At 44.0% G+C, this 20,548-nt stretch overlaps 1 protein-coding gene across 19 annotated transcripts in view; it reads left to right on the top strand.

Moving 5' to 3' along the window:
• Positions 1 to 20,548, top strand: part of celf4 (CUGBP, Elav-like family member 4) — a 1,311,271-nt gene that overhangs the window by 31,559 nt on the left and 1,259,164 nt on the right. The gene's annotated exons all lie outside the window — the stretch shown is intronic.

Here is a 20,548-nt window from a genome sequence, read left to right as displayed (position 1 = left end):
TTTCAGTATGTGTATTGCAGTGATACTTTAAAACCAACAAAAATAACCAAATAAATAAATGTGCTAATTGCAGTTTATATGCAGCAAATTCCATTACAGACTTAGGCATGTGCATATTCTGGTTGTGTGGCATTTCGTTTCTGTTCAATTATATATAGAATGCAAAGAAGGTGAAAATTGTGAATTACACAAATTACTGCATTTTATAAGACATAGTCACAATATGATTAAATGATCCTGAACATGTAGGTGTATTGTGATCCTGCTTCAATTTATTTTATCTAATACTGTAATGGCAATTAAACAGCTGATCTGAGCATTCTTGTTGGCTTAAATGACACTTGCCTTTACTTGCAGTAACTTGTCGTTTATTTAATTTACCTTATTTATTTAGCATCTTAAGAAACCATTGTTCTTGTAAAATTATCTTTAAGTAAGGAAACAGTCACCTTTTTCAAGATGACATTTTAAAGGGATAATCAATTGAAAAAAGCCCATGATCCAAAATCTCAATTATAATGTGTATGTTGAACTATATTAATTAAAACCAACATATAGAGTATATTATAACACAGTGTACTAATAAAAGAACATAAGAATATAGAAAAAGTTTTGTGGAGAACAGACTATTCAAACCAATAAAGTCAATTGCAATTAATTTTCATTTATTCAAAAATATCATTGAAACTTCTTATTTTCTTATTTCATTGAAACTTCTTATTTTCTTATTTCATATGTCCATGGCTCTCTGTGTGCAGAAGTACTACCTAACATTAGTGCAATAATTTACTCTTTAACCAATTTCCTCCAATTTACTTTGGTGTTTCTCTTAAAGACCTCTTTAAAGTAACATCCTGAATTTACTCTACTAACTCATAAATACTTCCATTATGTCACATCTTAATTTTTTTTGTCACTCATAACTCACAATTCTTGGAACCACAATTTTAGCTTATCTCTTGACTTTTTCTAGATATGTTATTTCCTTTTTCTAATAAAACTTCACACAATTCTCCAGATGAGGTCTCACAAGTGCGCTATTGCCAAACTGTTAAGGTTTAAATTCCCTGATTTGTACCCCTCATAGTGTGTTATGTAACTACAAGAATAGAGTACTTCTTAATTTCTTCTACACATTGTATGGCAGTGGCCAATGACAAATCTTCCAGGCCATCAGTCTTTTAGAATTATTTATAAGTTATTTTTCAAATCCCAAGTATGTAATAATGTCCAGTATATTTTAGGGAATTAATTACTTGTAAAATTTTTTCTAGTTGGTAGCCAAGCTTTGTTGGAGCTTATGCTTGCACTCACACAGGAATCTGCTTTGGCAAGTGAGGATGGAATTGAACACCAACTAAATTCAACAAGCAAGTTCAGCTAAATGTTTTTCTTTTATTTAATCAATTTGTATGCATGGAACATTTTTGAACTTTGTGTAAATTGCTGCACAAGTCCAGCTTGTAGCTGAAGAGAAAACTGTCCTATGTTGTAGTGTATTGACGTTATTTTAGTTTCATATGTTAAGAATTGCAAATTATGTGTGTGGAGGAAAAATTAATTACACAACAGTAAGTTAATTGATTGTTTGTATACACACAAGAGAAACACTCCTAATAGCTTACTCCGTGTAAAAAGATTCAGCAACTTTTTTTATGAACATCTTCATGAATGATTACAATTCAGGTTGCACATGTGACTGGTTTTCATTGTTTTTATAGGACACTTTGTGTTCAGTCCTTTTGCCTGTGGATCAATAGCTTAGTTGCCAGGCAAAACATGTACCAAGAGGATGGAAGAATTTTTAGATAATTGGCATGAGTTTTAAACACACGATTATACAAGGGATTGCTAATATCAGGGTATAAATTATAATAATGTTTTGACAATATTTATTCTAAACCTTTTTCTCCCAGTAAGAATGTGAAAGCCAAAATGAAACTAAAAGTCTAAAGTGGAAGGAGCACTGAAATCTGAGCTAAATGTTAATGAGATTCATTTCGTTACACATGTACCAAAAATGCTTTGCTTTTACAATCAAGTATAAAGGTTAAAAAAACAAAGAAATAAAAATAAAATCCAAAAAGTCTAAATAAGTGTAAACCACCCTAATTCAAAGTGTTCATAAGAAATGTAATGATTTACTTCATGAGGTAGAAGTATAGAATAAAGAAGAATAATTGAAATATTAAAATGGGTGCCTCAAATTACATGTTTAAAGACTACATAATCTTGATTGTAATGAAAAAATCAAAAATAACATCATGTTTTTAATCACTGACCTTGAAACTGATTAAAACGATACCTGTTATGTTTACATTTGAAATTAGTAGTTTTAACCTTCTGGGAACAGCTCTTAGAGGGCTAGGACCTCCGGTAAAGAATCAAATATCAAAAATAGTATCATATTTGTGATCAGCAACCTTGAAAAAGCATAAAATGACACTCCATATATTGCCTATCCCAGTTTTTTCAAAGTTTTATGAAAATGAGTAACTTTCACCCTTCAAATTCCATTAGGGAGCGAACCCTTAGGATAAGTTGATGTGGTATGTACAACTTCAAGTCCTTCTGGTCATTTTTGCTGAAGACACCTATTTGTTTACTTTTTATCATAAGTGTGCAGTTTCCTGCACAAAATATGATGCAAAAATTGACTAAAAATTAATTTTGTCACGTCTAAACGGACAGAAATAAGTGGGATCCTAAAACACTCGATGTCTTGCATAACTAGTCATTAAGGCAAGTAGAATGGTATATTATATTTGTGGATTTTTTTGTACTGGTCAGCCAGGAGGTGCTGAACAAAAAAAAAATGAAGTGATTTCAAAACATACATAAGGAATTTTCATGAACACAATACTTTTTTTCTTTGTTTTAGTAATTTATATTGTGACAAGAACCTGCACTGTTCTGCTCCAGTGTAATGATGTTAATATTTTGATTTTCTATGTGTAAAACCTACCATTTATTTACATTAAACTTCATCTCCTCCATATCTGCCTAAATCTTAAATCTAAATAGGTTCATCTGTAATGATTTTGTTCTCTCTATAGTTCATCATTCTACGTTCTTCACTGTTAACCAGGTTTTTCAGTGCATTTTCAGCTTTATCGTATATTTAAATTAAAAATATCAGTTGTTCAAACACTGTTCCGTTAGGAAACACAAATTTAGCATTACCTAATTCAGGTATACACCTTTAAGCAATTGCTTTCAGTGTTTAGGTTAATTTTGCACTCAACTATGTATGGCACTTTGAACACTAACTTCTTGTAGTTGTGTACAATGCAATCTTACTAGTGTATTAAGTTCTTGTGTCAGTCACCTTTCGTGACAACAGGGCATTGTAGCCATACCAAAAATTAGTACATAGTTATGCACAAAATAAAAACTCAAAAGTACAATTAAAAAACAAAAAACAGCAAAACCTGCTGCCTGTCTTGGCTCACATTTACAAATTTGAATGCCTATCAATCAGGTAGGTGGCTCTCCCACTTGTCACCTACTGTACATTATCATAGCACGGTACCCTTCTGGCCTTCCTTTTCATTTTATTCCCTCCACAGTCTGGCTTTTCAATAGATTATCAAATTTCTCTAATTTTTCACATTGCTTATACTATGGCTCCAACCATGAGACATACCAGTAACAAATCTGAATTCATATGCACCTTGTGTGATTTGCCAAGCATAGTGAGGCACCTCTTTGCTTTCTGCTTGCAGAGCAAGTTATCCACAAAACAGGGGGTATCGTGGTGGAGGGGTTTGCGTGTCCCAATGATCCTAGGAGCTCTGTTGTCCGGGGCTTTATGCCCCTGGTAGGGCCACCCAAGGCAAACTGGTCCTAGGTGAGGGATGAGACAAAGAGCGGTCAAACAAACCTCCTATGATGAAAAACAATTTTGGACGGTGTTTTCCCTTGCCCGGACGCGGGTCACCGGGGTCCCACTCTGGAGCCAGGCCTGGAGGTGGGGCTCGATGGCGAGCTCCTGGTGGCCGGGCCTGCACCCATGGGGCTCGGCCGGGCACAGCCCGAAGAGGCAACATGGGTCCCCCTTCCCATGGGCTCACCACCTATGGGAGGGGCCAAGGAGGTCGGGTGCAGTGTGAGTTGGGTGGTGGCCGAAAGCGGGGACCTTGGCGGTCCGAACCTCGGCTACAGAAGCTGGCTCTTGGGACGTGGAATGTCACCTCTCTGAAGGGGAAGGAGCCTGAGCTAGTGCGCGAAGTTGAGAGGTTTCAGCTAGATATAGTCGGACTCACCTCGACGCACAGCTTGGACTCTGGAACCAGTCTCCTTGAGAGGGGCTGGACTCTCTACCAGTCTGGAGTTGCCCCCGGTGAGAGGCGTCGAGCGGGTGTGGGTATACTTATTGCCCCCCGACTTGGAGCCTGTACATTGGGGTTTACCCCGGTGGACGAGAGGGTAGCCTCCCTTCGCCTTCGGGTGGGGGGACGGGTTCTAACTGTTGTTTGTGCGTATGCACCGAACAGCAGTTCGGAGTACCCACCCTTTTTGGAGTCCCTGGAGGGGGTGCTAGAGGGCATACCTTCTGGGGACTCCCTCGTTCTGCTGGGAGACTTCAATGCTCACGTGGGCAATGACAGTGAGACCTGGAAGGGAGTGATTGGGAGGAATGACCCCCCCGATCTGAACCCGAGCGATGTTTTGTTATTGGACTTCTGTGCTCGTCACGGATTGTCCATAACGAACACCATGTTCAAGCATAGGGGTGTTCATATGTGCACTTGGCACCAGGACACCCTAGGCCTCAGTTCGATGATCGACTTTGTGGTCATGTCGTCGGACTTGCGGCCACATGTCTTGGACACTCGGGTGAAGAGAGGGGCGGAGCTGTCAACTGATCACCACCTGGTGGTGAGTTGGCTTCGATGGTGGGGGAGGATGCCGGTCAGGCGTGGTAGGCCCAAACGTGTTGTGAGGGTCTGCTGGGAACGTCTGGCAGAGCCCCCTGTCAGAAGTAGCTTCAACTCCCACCTCCGGCAGAACTTCGACCACATCCCGAGGGAGGTGGGGGACATTGAGTCCGAATGGGCCATGTTCCGTGCCTCTATTGTTGAGGCAGCTGACCGGAGCTGTGGCCGTAAGGTGGTCGGTGCCTGTCGTGGCGGCAATCCCCGAACCCGTTGGTGGACACCGGCGGTGAAGGATGCCGTCAAGCTGAAGAAGGAGTCCTACAGGACCCTTTTGTCCTGTGGGACCCTAGAGGCAGCTGATAGGTTCCGGCAGGCCAAGCGGAATGCGGCTTTGGTGGTTGCTGAGGCAAAAACTCGGGCATGGGAGGAGTTTGGGGAGGCCATGGACAACGACTTTCGGACGGCTTCGAGGAGATTCTGGTCCACCATCCGGCGTATCAGGAAGGGGAAGCAGTGCAGTGTCAACACTGTATATGGTGGGGATGGTGCGCTGCTGACCTCGACTCGGAACGTTGTGGGTCGGTGGGGGGAGTACTTCGAAGACCTCCTCAATCCCATTAACATGCCTTCCAATGAGGAATTAGAGCCTGGGGACTCAGAGGTGGGCTCCCCCATCTCTGGGATTGAGGTCACCGAGGTAGTCAAAAAACTCCTTGGTGGCAGGGCCCCGGGGGTGGATGAGATACGCCCGGAGTTCCTCAAGGCTCTGGATGTTGTAGGACTGTCTTGGTTGACACGCCTCTGCAACATCGCATGGACATCAGGGACAGTGCCTCTGGATTGGCAGACCAGGGTGGTGGTCCCCCTCTTTAAGAAGGGGGATCGGAGGGTGTGTTCCAACTACAGAGGGATCACACTCCTCAGCCTCCCTGGAAAAGTCTATTCAGGGGTCCTGGAGAGGAGGGTCCGTCGGATAGTCGAGCCTCGGATTCAGGAGGAACAGTGTGGTTTTCGTCCTGGTCACGGAACAGTGGACCAGCTCTATACCCTTAGCAGGGTCCTGGAGGGTGCATGGGAGTTTGCCCAACCAGTCTACATGTGTTTTGTGGACTTGGAAAAGGCATTCGACCGTGTCCCTCGGGGAATCCTGTGGGGGGTACTCCGAGAGTATGGGGTACCGGCCCCCCTGATAAGGGCTGTTCGGTTCCTGTATGATCGGTGCCAGAGCTTGGTCCGCATTGCCGGCAGTAAGTCGAACCCATTTCCAGTGAGAGTTGGACTCCGCCAGGGCTGCCCTTTGTCACCGATTCTGTTCATAACTTTTATGGACAGAATTTCTAGGCGCAGCCAGGGCGTTGAGGGGGTCCGGTTTGGTGGGCTCAGGATTGGGTCACTGCTTTTTGCAGATGATGTTGTCCTGTTTGCTTCATCAGGCCGTGACCTTCAGCTCTCTCTGGATCGGTTCGCAGCCGAGTGTGAAGCGGCTGGGATGAGAATCAGCACCTCCAAATCCGAGACCATGGTCCTCAGCCGGAAAAGGGTGGAGTGCCCTCTCAGGGTTGGTAGCGAGATCCTGCCCCAAGTGGAGGAGTTCAGGTATCTCGGGGTCTTGTTCACGAGTGAGGGAAGAATGGAACGTGAGATCGACAGGCGGATCGGTGCGGCATCCGCAGTAATGCGGGAGCTGCATCGGTCTGTCGTGGTGAAAAAGGAGCTGAGCCGCAAGGCGAAGCTCTCAATTTACCAGTCGATCTATGTTCCTACCCTCACCTATGGTCATGAGCTATGAATAGTGACCGAAAGAACGAGATCGCGAATACAAGCGGCTGAAATGAGTTTCCTCCGCAGGGTGTCCGGGTTTTCCCTTAAAGATAGGGTGAGAAGCTCAGTCATCCGGGAGGGGCTCAGAATAGAGCCGCTGCTCCTCCGCATCAAGAGGAGTCAGATGAGGTGGCTCGGGCATCTGATCAGGATGCCTCCTGGACGCCTCCCTGGTGAGGTGTTCCGGGCACGTCTAACCGGGAGGAGGCCCCGGGGAAGACCCAGGACACGCTGGAGGGACTATGTCTCTCGACTGGCCTGGGAACGCCTTGGGATTCTCCCAGAAGAGCTAGAAGATGTGGCCGGGGAGAGGGAAGTCTGGGCATCTCTGCTCAAGCTGCTGCCCCCGCGACCCGACCTCGGATAAGCGGGAGACAATGGATAGATGGATGGATGGATGTTTGCAGTGCATCAATTTGCATTCAGCATACCTTAATGCTGTGGTCATTATGCACAAGCATAAATGACTGTTAATAACTGCAGCAAAGAGTTTGTTCTATGAGCATTTAAAATTTGGAAGCACACAAGAAAATTTTGCTCTATCAGTCACATTTCAAATTTTTGCCAAATTACAAGAAATAATATTGTTTAACTGATGATTTACTTTTTGAGTTTGAAAATGCAGGACTTAAAGTCAGTTCTTATGGAAACTGTACTCAAAAAATGTAGACATGAGCTCTTGGGGAGTTTATCCTGCCCATTGCTTTTTATTTTGTCCAGAAGTATCTGCCCTTGTGTAGTCTTTTCCAGAGAACATTTTACGTTTGTCTGTTTCTGCCCCAGTAAGATTCCATAACTGGTGTTTCCAGTGTTTATCAGTTTTTGTGTCTAATGAGGTATTTACCCCATATTCATTGATGACTTTTAATTGGCCTATTGCTGCCCTAGGCTTGCTAACTCTTTTAATATAAGTTGCTCTCTTGGGCTAATGAAGTCATTTAAAGCAGTGTGTGGGGGTAATGTTTAAAGCAATTGTTGTTCAGAATGGTTCTGTTGACCAGTGTTATATTTGTGCCACTTTTTCCTGTTTTTGAATATGTCTGCATAACCTGTACCTGGCACCTTCCATCATGTACCATGTGCCTGCAATCCTGCTCATTTAATTGCATAGACATGCAGCACTACAACTACTGCAGTCCTCAGATGATTAGAGAGGGTTAAGAAAGTAAAAGGCAACATGGCCAATGAGCTGTACTCTAGTACTATGTACTGTAGCATCTGCAAAAACTTTTTTAGTGTTTCTGTGGCTGTCCACCTATTTCCACCTCCTTATATTTTCTCAACTAGCAGTTCTCTAAGTTAGCAAGAGAGCTGGCTTCATAGCATAACAATGCATAAGAGGCATCCCTAAACGGAGAGGACAGACAGCACTTGGATAAGACGCTCAGGCAGATAATCCAGGAAAGAAACTGTCAATACATTTCTGATTACAATTTTGTAGCCCATGTAAACAGAAGTACTATTTAATCAGAAACATTTTCATTAGTATGGGACACTTATGCAAAGGAAACATTGCTATTGTCATTGTTCTGGATCTTTTTTAGTATCACCAGCTTTTAATCTAGCTGCTTATGTGTGTTTGTTCTCTTTTCCCCAAAGTTTGATCAGCATCTAATAAAGGTGAGCAATGATTAATGGTGTTTTCATCAAATTTGAGGTAAAAAACAGCATTTTCAGCAACTCCATGGCAATACTGTTTTCACATAAGGACAAATGAAGAGTCACATCAGCTAATGTTAAACAATTTCAATTAAATATTAACAAATATTCTTATCTTTGGTCTTAAAATTTAATAATGAGCTATTTTACTTGTTTGCCTTGTGACCACCAGGGGCATGCCTTCTCCCAAAACACGTGACACAACAGGCACAGACACAAGTGCAGCACAACGGAAGGCTTTTATTCAGCTGTGGGAAACACTCTTCCTTCATTTCTCACCAAGGCAGCACAGTACAATAAGCACTGATACTGTAAATACAGCACTTTCTTTCTTTTTCTCTCTCTCTTTCTGTCTCTTGTCCGCCTCCACTCCTCCTCCAGCAAACTTTGTCCTCCACCACCTGACCCTGGTTCCCTGAATGGAGTTAGGAGGCTTCTTTTATAGGGCCCCTAGAGTGATCCAGGTGTCCTGTAATCTCCTTCCAGCTACACGTTCGGATGTGGCAGCAGTCCAGCAGAGAAGGGCTCTGCAGTTCTCCATGTACCCCCCTGGTGGTGGCCATGGACCCCAACAGGGCTGAGCTTCCAGGCCCCAAGCCCGTGGTACTGCTGCAACCCAGGAGGGCTGCCCTCTGCTGTTCCAGGGTATGTAATGCCCCGTGCGAGCTCTCTACCACAGACCTTCCATCATGGAGGCATCCCGGTTGGGTAAGAGCTAGAGCTGTCCATCACAGCCTATAATCATTCAAAATCAGTCTATGATACCAGTGAAGATAAATTATTTGTGTGAATGGTTCAGTGTAAGGATTTGTGTAGGTGCATTAACAAAGATGCAGTGGAATTCCAAACTGTCTATATAACTTCACAAGGTTGAAAAGATGAATAATGCAAGAATGGTAAAAACTAAAAATTAATGTCTCCGCCTCATCCATACTTCAGTAGTATTTATAGATTTACATTTTTAAAATGTCGGAAGAACAAAGAGTTAAAATTTTAAAATGCAATGTGGTACCAATATTTCATGTTTATCTCCCTATAAGTGATACTTACTGTTAAATAACAATGTAATAGTCAAAAAAATAAAAAAGTTAGATATTAACTAATAACTATTATTGTATAATAACTCCTACTATTGACCAGGCAAAATATAACTGATTGATCACAACATGGCCATAATAATTATTTCAGTGGTCTGTTTATATTACTGCTGTATCCAGACAAAAAACTCGTTACACACAGGTTTTGCTCAAATGTTTTTCTTACTTTTATTCTTCCTTCTTTTACCCACAAACCCCCTGTTCACCACACCTGCCTTAGTCCCATCCTGCCCCTTGTCTTTTATGAAATCAATGTACAAAACTCTTAAAGAAACACAGGGTTCAATTCTGGACATAGCATTTTTCCCCCTTTCCCCCTTAGTCACTGAGCCAATGCGGGGGAACCCGTGCTCGTTGGGGTCGATGATAACTTTGTGAATAAGCAGGAAGGGTCTCGGAAGATAACCCCAAAGATGTAGCTTCGGGTGGAGGGCACTGCCAAATGAGGACCGAAGTCTCTGAAGGTGTAGTGCTAGCCGATGAAGGTGGTAGCACTGCGCACAGACAATTAGCATGCCAATGTGACTCATCTTTAAGCTTGACAGTGGCAGGACCCAGTTGCCTTAGAATTTGAATGGGATCTGACCAGTAAGACTGTAGCTTGTTCTTGTGTTTTGCATGCTTTACCCTTACCCATTCAGAAACAGCCAGTCTGGGTGACTTTGCATGTTTGGCCCTGTCATAATTACGTTTCATTTGATACTGTGACTGTATTACCTTTTGAGCTGCTTTTGTGGGCATCTGTGCCCTATAACCAGGTTTGGATTTTGGGCCTACTCACGTTAAAGGCAATTTTACTTCCCGGCCTATCATTAAACAAGCAGGGGAGACACCGGTAGTACCATGCAGGGAAGCTTGTGTGTGCAGCAGACTTAGGTGGAGAGTATCATCAAAAATCCTTCCTTCCATTAAGTATGCTCTGATGCCCTCTTTCAGATGGTCCACCCCACTATTAGCTTCAGGGTGATACACTGCTTTTTTGATGTGTTTAATACCATTGTCTTTGAGAAAAGAAGTAAACACTGCTGATGAAAATTGGGGTCCATTGTCTGTTGTAATAACACTTGTAAACCCCACTGACTGAACAGGTGGCTTAGGGAGCATATGATAGAGTGTGTCATGGTGAAGCTCAGCATGATGGCCTCAGGCCATTTTGAATACAAGTCATGCACAGCAGATGGAGTTCCCCACAAATATCAATTTCTAAGTGCTCCCAAGGGGATTCCGGCCATGCCACAGGTCTCAAAGGAGCTGGTATAGGTCTCAGTGTCTTGCCACTCACTAAGCACGCTGAGCAGTCTTTCACCAGCAGTTCCACATCACGGTCAATGTTTGGCCACCAGACCATGTCCCTGCAGCATTGTTTTACCTTCACAATCCCCAGATGGCCCTACAGGGCCATGTGGAGTACTCGTGCCTGGAGAGATTCAGGGATTAGGGTTTGATGGCCCCTTTCTACACATACCTCAACCCAAAAAGAGAGTTCATCTCACAACGGGTAAAAGGGAAGAAGTGCTGGCTCCACAGCTTTTGACTATCCCTCCACAATATATTTTCGTATCAGACAGAGTAGTTCATCATCACAGGAGGCCTGACGTTGTTCCTCCATGGCCACTGTTCCCTTAAGTGCTTCCTGCAGCATGTGAATCCAGGCACTCTCCTCCTCTGAGACCACACCCACAGGCAGGGATAAGGAAACAGCCCTAGAAAGTAAATCAGCAACTATACTTTCATAGCCAGGTGTGAACTGTAGTTTAAAGTTATACTGGTTTAACTGATCTGCCCACCGGAGGAGCCTGTGTGGCCTGTGACCTGAACCTCCCTTGCCCAGAAGAATGGTTAATGCCTGGTAGTCAATGTGCAAGGTAAAATGCAACGTGGAGAAAATGCGCTGTCCCTCTACTCCCAAACAGTGCAACAACAAAGCCCTCTTCCTAGCATCCACCATATCCTGAAATCAATGTACAAAACTCTTAAAGAAACACAGGGTTCAATTCTGGACATAACAATTACTACCTCAATAAACTGTAAAGTTGTAAGCTACTTGGGCCATGGAGCATGGACAACAGCAATAATGTATTTTAAATTTACTTTACAGGTCACAAAATAGCTATGTGCGGGTGACTGTGAGGTATTTGAGAATGAGGTGCAGGCATGAAGCTCCAGAGGCAGGGCATTCCACAACCATGGGGCCACTGTGCTAAAAGCTCTGTCATCCATAGTGTGGAGCCTGCACAATGGGAAATTTAACAACATGTTGTAAGAAGAACAAAATTAACGTGTTGGGCTCATAGGTTTTAATAAAGAAAACAGATAAGGTGGGGACAGTCTATGAAGGGCCTTAAAAACTAAAAGGAGGAGCTTATAATGAATGCAAAAATAAACAGGGAGGCAGTATAATTGTTGAAGTGTTGGAGTAATATGTTTCAAGTGTTTTAAAAGTGTGAGGAACCTTGCTCCTGAATTTTGCACATATTGTAGTCTATTTAGGTTCTGTGCAGAGACACCAAAAGGGAGTGTGTTGCAGCAATCAAGTCACAAGGCGATAAAAGCATGAATAAGTGTATCAATTGTGATATCTCAGCGAGAGGGACACAGTCTTGCATTTTGTTTGAAGTGGAAAAAAAGCTGTCTTACTAATGTTATTGATATGTGGATCAAAAGAGTGCACGTGGTCAAGAATGAAACCAAGATTTTTGACATGATAAAGATATAAAACCTGGGATTGTCAAATAAAAATTGTCCATCTTCCCTAAAATAATTGGGAATGAGATGATTATGGCATTTGTTTTTTCATTATCAGCTAGACAGGCAACCTATGCAGGGGATGGCGAGGTTTGTGTGGTCCAGTATGTAGATAGACCTGAGTATCATCAGAATAGCAATGAAACTGTAAACTATACCATCTAATAATGGCACCAAAGGGAAGCATATTTATAATAAAGAGTAAAGGACTAAGAATCAATCCCTGAGGAACACCATGGGACAGATAGGATTGACCTAAACCCACAGACAGTAACAAATTGCTCTTGGTCCATAAGGTAGGATTTAAATTGGATAAGAATGCTTCTAGTGATGTTTAGTTCATGCTGAAGACTAGACAGGTGAATGTCATGATGCACAGTATCAAAGGCAGCACTGAGGTCTAGAAAAACAGACTAATGTCAGCTGCAACCAGGAGATCATTAATCCCCCTGACAAGTGCAGTCTCTGTCTTGTGATTGGCCCTGAACCCAGAATTTCTCAAACATATCATTAAAAATAAGATGGTCTTTCAAGTGACTAGCAACAGCATGTTCTAAAATTTTACTAAGAAACTGAACGTTAGAAACAGGGCAGTAGTTTTTGAAGCCCTTAAGATCAAGTAGTGGTTTTATGAAGATGGGTGTAACAGCAAACATCCTAAGGCTGGAAAAATTTAATCTAGTACGAAAGAATATGTTAATGGTAATAAAAGGGAGAAGAAAAGAAAAAGTAACCTTAATCAGGGACGAGGGCATTGGGTCCAGAAGAAGGTTGTGGGTCTAGTAGTCTTCATAAGTCTATGGACTCTGGGATTATCCAAAAATGTAAAAGTAGATAAATAACTACCATTGCAAAACTCTGAATAGATCAAATCTGTCTTGTTGTTGAAAAAGGACAACAAAGTTCAGACGAGGCAATCAGAGAACATTAGAACAATCTAGACAAGAACAGGCCATTCAGCCCAACAAAGTTCACCAGTCCTATCCACTTATTTCTTCCAAAAAAACATCAAGTCGAGTTTTCAAAGTCCCTAAAGTCATACTGTCTACCACATTACTTGGTAGCGAATTCCAAGTGTCTGTCATTCTTTGTATAAAGAAAAACTTACTAATGTTTGTGTGAAATTTACCCTTAGCAAGTTTCTAACTGTGTCCACGTGTTCTTCATTTTAAAATAACTGTCTCGATCCACTGTAATAATTTCCTTCATAATTTTAATCACTTCAATCATGTCACCTCTTCATCTTCTTTTGCTTAAACTTTATAGGCTCAGCTCTTTTAATCTTTCTTCAAAATTCATCCCCTGTATCCCTGGAATCAGCCTAGTTGCTCTTCTCTAGACCTTTTCTAGTGCTGCTATGCCCTTTTTTGTTGCCTGGAGACCAAAACTGCACAGTATTCCAGATGAGGCCTCACTAGTGCATTATAAAGGTTGAGCATAACCTCCTTGGACTTGTTCGCCACACATCGTGCTATATAACCTAACCATTCTGTTAGCCTTCTTAATGGCTCTGAACAGTGTCTGGAAGTCGATAGCTTAGAGTCCATTATGACTCCTATAAGGTGTACTTTTGATTTTCTGACCACCCATTGTGTATTCAAACCTAACATTTTTACTTCCTATGTGTAATACTTTACATTTACTGACATTAAATTTCATCTGTCACAAATCTGCCCAAGCCTATATGCTATCCAAGTCCTTCTGTAATGATATAACGGATTCCAAATTATCTGCTAATCCACCTATCTTGGTATTATCTGAAAACTTAACCAACTTGTTACTTATATTCCTATCTAACCCCTGTGGAACACCACTCTTAACATCGGCCAGTTCTGATGAGGTTCCTCGCACCATCACCCTCTGCTTCCTGTGTCTGAGCCAATTCTGCACCCATGTAAAAACATCACAATGAACTTCCACTTCTTTTAGTTTGATGCCCAATCTCTCATGTGGCATCTTATTAAATGCTTTCTGAAAGTCAAGATAAATAATATTATATGCTCCACTTTGATCATATCTTATTGTTGCCTCCTCATAGAATTCCAGCATGTTAGTAAAATACAACCTCCATCTTCTGAACCCATGCTGACTGTTCAGAATAACCCCTGTCCTTGCGCAGGTGTTGCTGAATCTTATTCTTAATAATTTCTTCCATTAATTTTCCTGTGATGCATGTTAAGCTTACTGGCGTATAGTTCCTTGGATCTATCCTGTCACCCTTTTTATATAAAGGGATGATATTTGCCATTTTCCTGTCCTTTGGAATCTCTCCAGTGCACAGTGCCTTCCTAAAAATATGTGTCAAAGGTTTATATATGTACTCACAAGCCTCCTTAAGAACTCGAGGGTAAATATTATCTGGTCTTGGTGATTTGTTTGATTTCTGAGCAGTTCTTCTCCCTCTACAATTTCCAAATCCGTCAGTACCTCCTTAGTAGTCCCGTTTACCTCTGGGAGATTATCCACTTGCTCACTTGTGAACACCTCAGAAAAATGTAAGTTAAGGGCATCTGCTATTTCATTGTCTCTATCTTTTAATTCCTCTTTACTAGTTCTGATGCACTTCACCTCCTCCTCGACTGTTCTTTTACTACTAAAATACTGAAAGAATCTCTTAGGGTCTTCTTTCACCTTATCTGCTATATTCCTCTCCAACTGTATTTTATTCCATCCATCCATCCATCCTCTTCTGCTTATCCGAGGTCGGGTCGCCGGGGGCAGCAGCTTGAGCAGAGATGCCCAGACTTCCCTCTCCCCGGCCACTTCTTCTAGCTCTTCCGGGAGAATCCCAAGGCGTTCCCAGGCCAGCCAAGAGACATAGTCCCTCCAGCGTGTCCTGGATCTTCCCCGGGGCCTCCTCCCGGTTAGACGTGCCCGGAACACCTCACCAGGGAGGCGTCCAGGAGGCATCCTGATCAGATGCCCAAGCCACCTCATCTGACTCCTCTCGATGCGGAGGAGCAGCGGCTCTACTCTGAGCCCCCTCCTGGATGACTGAGCTTCTCACCCTATCTTTAAGGGAAAGCCCAGACACCCTGCGGAGGAAACTCATTTCAGCCGCTTGTATTCGCGATCTCGTTCTTTCGGTCACTACCCATAGCTCATGACCATAGGTGAGGGTAGGAACATAGATCGACTGGTAAATTGAGAGCTTCGCCTTGCGGCTCAGCTCCTTTTTCACCACGACAGACCAATGCAGAGCCCGCATTACTGCGGATGCCGCACCGATCCGCCTGTCGATCTCACGCTCCATTCTTCCCCTCACTCGTGAACAAGCCCCCGAGATACTTGAACTCCTCCACTTGGGGCAGGATCTTGCTACCAACCCTGAGAGGGCACTCCACCCTTTTCCGGCTGAGGACCATGGTTTCGGATTTGGAGGTGCTGATTCCCATTCCCAGCCGCTTCACACTCGGCTGCGAACCGATCTAGAGAGAGCTGAAGATCACGGCCTGATGAAGCAAACAGGACAACATCATCTGCAAAAAGCAGTGACTCAATCCTAAGTCCACCAAACCGGACCCCCTCAAAGCCCTGGCTGCACCTAGAAATCTGTCCATAAAAGTTATTATGAACAGAATCGGTGACAAAGGGCAGCCCTGGCGGAGTCCAACTCTCACTGAAACAGGTTCGACTTACTGCCGGCAATGCGGACCAAGCTCTGGCACCAATCGTACAGGGACCGAACAACCCTTATCAGGGGGTCCGGTACCCCATACTCTCGGAGTACCCCTTACAGGATTCCCCGAGAGAAACGGTCGAATGCCTTTTCCAAGTCCACAAAACACATGTAGACTGGTTTGGGCAAACTCCCATGCACCCCTCCAGGACCCTGCTAAGGGTGTAGAGCTGGTCCACTGTTCCGCAACCAGGATGAAAACCACACTGTTCCTCCTGAATCCGAGGCTCGACTATCCGACGGACCCTCCTCTCCAGGACCCCTGAATAGACTTTTCCAGGGAGGCTGAGGAGTGTGATCCCTCTGTAGTTGGAACACATCCTCCGGTCCCCTTTCTTAAACAGGGGGACCACCACCCCGGTCTGCCAATCCAGAGGCACTGTCCCTGATGTCCATGCAATTTTGCAGAGGTGTGTCAACCAAGACAGCCCTACAACATCCAGAGCCTTGAGGAACTCCGGGCGTATCTCATCCACCCCCGGGGCCCTGCCACCAAGGAGTTTTTTGACCACCTCGGTGACCTCAGTCCCAGAGATGGGGGAGCCCACCTCTGAGTCCCCAGGCTCTGCTTCCACATTGGAAGGCATGTTAGTGGGATTGAGGAGGTCTTCGAAGTACTCCCCCCACCGACCCACAACGTCCCGAGTCGAGGTCATCACCACCATATACAGTGTTGACACTGCACAGCTTCCCCCTCCTGAGACGCCGGACAGTGGACTAGAATCTCCTCGAAGCCGTCCAAAAGTCGTTCTGCATGGCCTCCCCAAACTCCTCCCACGCCCGAGTTTTTGCCTCAGCAACCACCAAAGCCGCATTCCGCTTGGCCTGCCGGTACTTATCAGCTGCCTCCAGAGTCCCACAGGACAAAAGGGTCCTGTAGGACTCCTTTAGCTTGACGGCATCCCTCACCGCCGGTGTCCACCAACGGGTTCTGGGATTGCCGCCACGACAGGCACCGACCACCTTACGGCCACAGCTCCGGTCAGCTGCCTCAACAATAGAGGCACGGAACATGGCCCATTCGGACTCAATGTCCCCCACATCCCACGGGATGTGGTCGAAGTTCTGCCGGAGGTGGGAGTTGAAGCTACTTCTGACAGGGGGCTCTGCCAGACGTTCCCAGCAGACCCTCACAACACGTTTGGGCCTACCAGGCCTGCCCGGCATCCTCCCCCACCATCGAAGCCAACTCACCACCAGGTGGTGATCAGTTGACAGCTCCGCCCCTCTCTTCACTTGAGTGTCCAAGACATGTGGCCGTAAGTCCGATGACACGACCACAAAGTCGATCATCGAACTGAGGCCTAGGGTGTCCTGGTGCCAAGTGCACATATGAACTTGAACATGGTGTTCGTTATGGACAATCCGTGACGAGCACAGAAGTCCAATAACAAAACACCGCTCAGGTTCAGATCGGGGGGGCCATTCCTCCCAATCACGCCCCTTCCAGGTCTCACTGTCATTGCCCACGTGAGCATTGAAGTCTCCCAGCAGAACAAGAGAGTCCCCAGAAGGTATGCCCTCTAGCACCCCTTCCAGGGATTCCAAAAAGGGTGGGTACTCCGAACTGCTGTTCGGTGCATACGCACAAACAACAGTTAGGACCCGTCCCCCCAACCCGAAGGCGGAGGGAGGCTACCCTCTCATCTACTGGAGTAAACCCCAATGAACAGGCTTCAAGTCGGGGGGCAATAAGTATACCCACACCCGCTCGGCGCCTCTCACCGGGGGGCAACTCCAGAGTGGTAGAGAGTCCAGCCCCTCTCAAGGAGATTGGTTCCAGAGTCCAAGCTGTGCGTCGAGGTGAGTCCGACTATATCTAGCCGGAACCTCTCAACCTCGCGCACTAGATCAGGCTCCTTCCCCTTCAGAGAGGTGACATTCCACGTCCCAAGAGCCAGCTTCTGTAAATGAGGATCGGACCGCCAAGGTCCCCGCCTTCGGCCACCACCCAACTCACACTGCACCCGACCTCCTTGGCCCCTCTCATAGGTGGTGAGCCCATGGGAAGGGGGACCCACGTTGCCTCTTCGGGCAGTGCCCGGCCGAGCCCCATGGGTGCAGGCCTGGCCACCAGGCGCTCGCCATCGAGTCCCACCTCAGGCCTGGCTCCAGAGGGGGACCCCGGTGACCCGCGTCCGGGCAAGGGAAAACGCCGTCCAAAGTTTTCATTCATCATAGGAGGTTTGAACCGATCTTTATCTCATCCCTCACCTAGGACCAGTTTACCTTGGGTGACCCTACCAGGGGCATAAAGCCCCGGACAACAGAGCTCCTAGGATCATTGGGACACGCAAACCCCTCCACCACGATAAGGTGGCGGTTAAAGGAGGGGCCAACTGTATTTTAGCCTCCCCGTTATCCTTCTTAATGGTTGCCCTCAAGTTCTCATACGCTCTACAATTCACTTTGCAGTCATTAGTCTTATATGCCTTATAAAGCAGTTTTCTCCTTTGCAGTTGCTTTTTTAAATCTTTATTAATCAACTGCGGAGTTTTTTCAAACTTCCTATTAATTCCAATTTTAGGTATGTATCTGTCCTGTATTACATTTTTAAACCTGTTCCACTACTCCCTGACTGGCTCCACAATTAAAAGCTTATCCCAGTCTATCCTACTTAGACTTTGACGCATCTGCTCAAAATTTGCCCTACCAAAGTTCAACTTAATAATTTTAGTCTTTGCATCTGCACTCTTACAAAATATTAAGAATTGTATTATATTATGGTCACTTGACACTCGTCGTTCAATCACTTCTACACCCTCAATCCTATCCTGATTATTACAAAATACTAAATCCAGACAAGCTTCACTCTGTGTTGGTGCTTTAACATACTGTGTTAAAAAACAGTCACTGATTACTGGAATCGGGCACTGCTTCAGTGTATTAATGAGGGCAGTGGAAATTGTGTTTTTAATGTTCATGCAGATGATATTACAAAGTGAGCTCTGCCAATGTAACTGGCCAGAGGCAGGCAGGTTAAACAGAACAATTCTGTGGTCAGAAATTAAAAGATCAATGACATGTAAATTTTCTAGAATAACATCCAGAAGTACACACAAGGTTAACTATGTGTCCTTTAGCATGTGTGAAATTTTACATGTTGGATGAGGTCAGAGCACTGAAGTAGATTAAGAAGTTGGTTACATATGAATTTGCTACAGTTCACATGTGTGTTTATATCACCAAGCAACAACACAGCAGGATACAAAGAACAAAGAGGGCACCTCAGTGAGTTGTGCCAAAAAGATAGGTGACTGCTTTGGAGAACGATGTACAGTACATGTAAAATTAGCAGAGGCTTTATGCTGTAAATCAGTAGTGCTAGGGGCTCAGATGATGTAACATTGTAAACAGAAACAGGTTTAATCCTAAATTTAGAGGAGTATATAACTGAAAGACTATCCCCACAATCAGTAATACGTGGCTTATCTAGGTAATGATAATGAAGCTGAATAACCATATTTAATCCTAAGTAGTGATTAGGTTGCTGACAAGTTTCTGTCAAAAACAAAAAGGCATTGTCATAACCGACAACAAAGACCACAATAAAAGCTGATTTGCGATTAAGATAGTGTATACTGAGTCGGGCAAATTTAACATTGTGCATTGAAGATTCTGGAATTTAATCCATTAGCAGAACAGAATGAAGATTCTGAAAATTAACAAAAAGGGATAATTCAGCAATTGCAGTAGTACAATAATAATGATAAAACAGCATCCAGATTGAGTCAATATTATTTGTAGAATGATAATAATCAAACTTAAGACACAAGATTCTGTGATTGTGTCGTAGCGAAAAATTGTTACCAGAAGGCTTTTTACCTGAAATGAAAGCTATTAGGAGTCTCGGGATAGGCAAACAGAGTCTATAATTTTATTGCAATAAAATAACAATAAAAATAACACGGACACAACCCAATACGGCCAAATTGAGCTGAACCCCGAACAGTTCAAAACCCAAAACTTATATATCTTTTCTTATCACTCTGACCTCGTTCAAATTAGCTCATTTGCTCATTTTGTCTGACTCCTCTCTACTCCTGTCTGGCCGATACCTTGAGTTCCCATGGGAACCATTATTATCTCCTGACTGTCCTGCAGCTGGCCCCTCGGTATTTCTATTTGTCTATTGTTCATTTCTAGTTTCTGTTTTGCTTATTTCTTTAACTGGCCAAGGCTGGGCAGAAGTCCATTTTTGGGCTTCCTCTTATCATTTCCTTTCTTGGCTGGCATGTTAGTTTATACTTGGTGGCTCAACGCTAAGCTTTATTTTAAAAAGAAATATGGCATGTGCCATTATTTAATTATTTGCTTGGCATGCTTGATTTACATTTAGTTTCTGTACTTAGATTAAATGCTAGTATCATTTTCTAAATTTATTTATGCTAGAATATATATTTTGTTATTTTCCATACATTACATCATCTGACCTTAGCAGCAATGCCTTTTTTGCCATCTTTGCTGATTCACTATTCCAGCTGGCTTCTTATGTGCCTTCTAGGGCCTATTTTTTACTATTATCGTTTCTCAGCTTTCTGACTTTTGAACACAGGTGTACTGGTCCCCCCTTCTTCTGTCCTCGGGTAGTTTCTGTGCGTCATTCTTGTCCTGTTCTCTTCTTGCTTTCTTAATACTGGTAACTTTCCTTCAAGCTTAAAAAATAA

Source organism: Erpetoichthys calabaricus, chromosome 7 (genome assembly GCF_900747795.2).
Source record: "Erpetoichthys calabaricus chromosome 7, fErpCal1.3, whole genome shotgun sequence".
Taxonomy (NCBI): Eukaryota; Metazoa; Chordata; class Cladistia; order Polypteriformes; family Polypteridae; genus Erpetoichthys; species Erpetoichthys calabaricus.
This window is presented reverse-complemented; position numbering and strand designations above follow the sequence as displayed.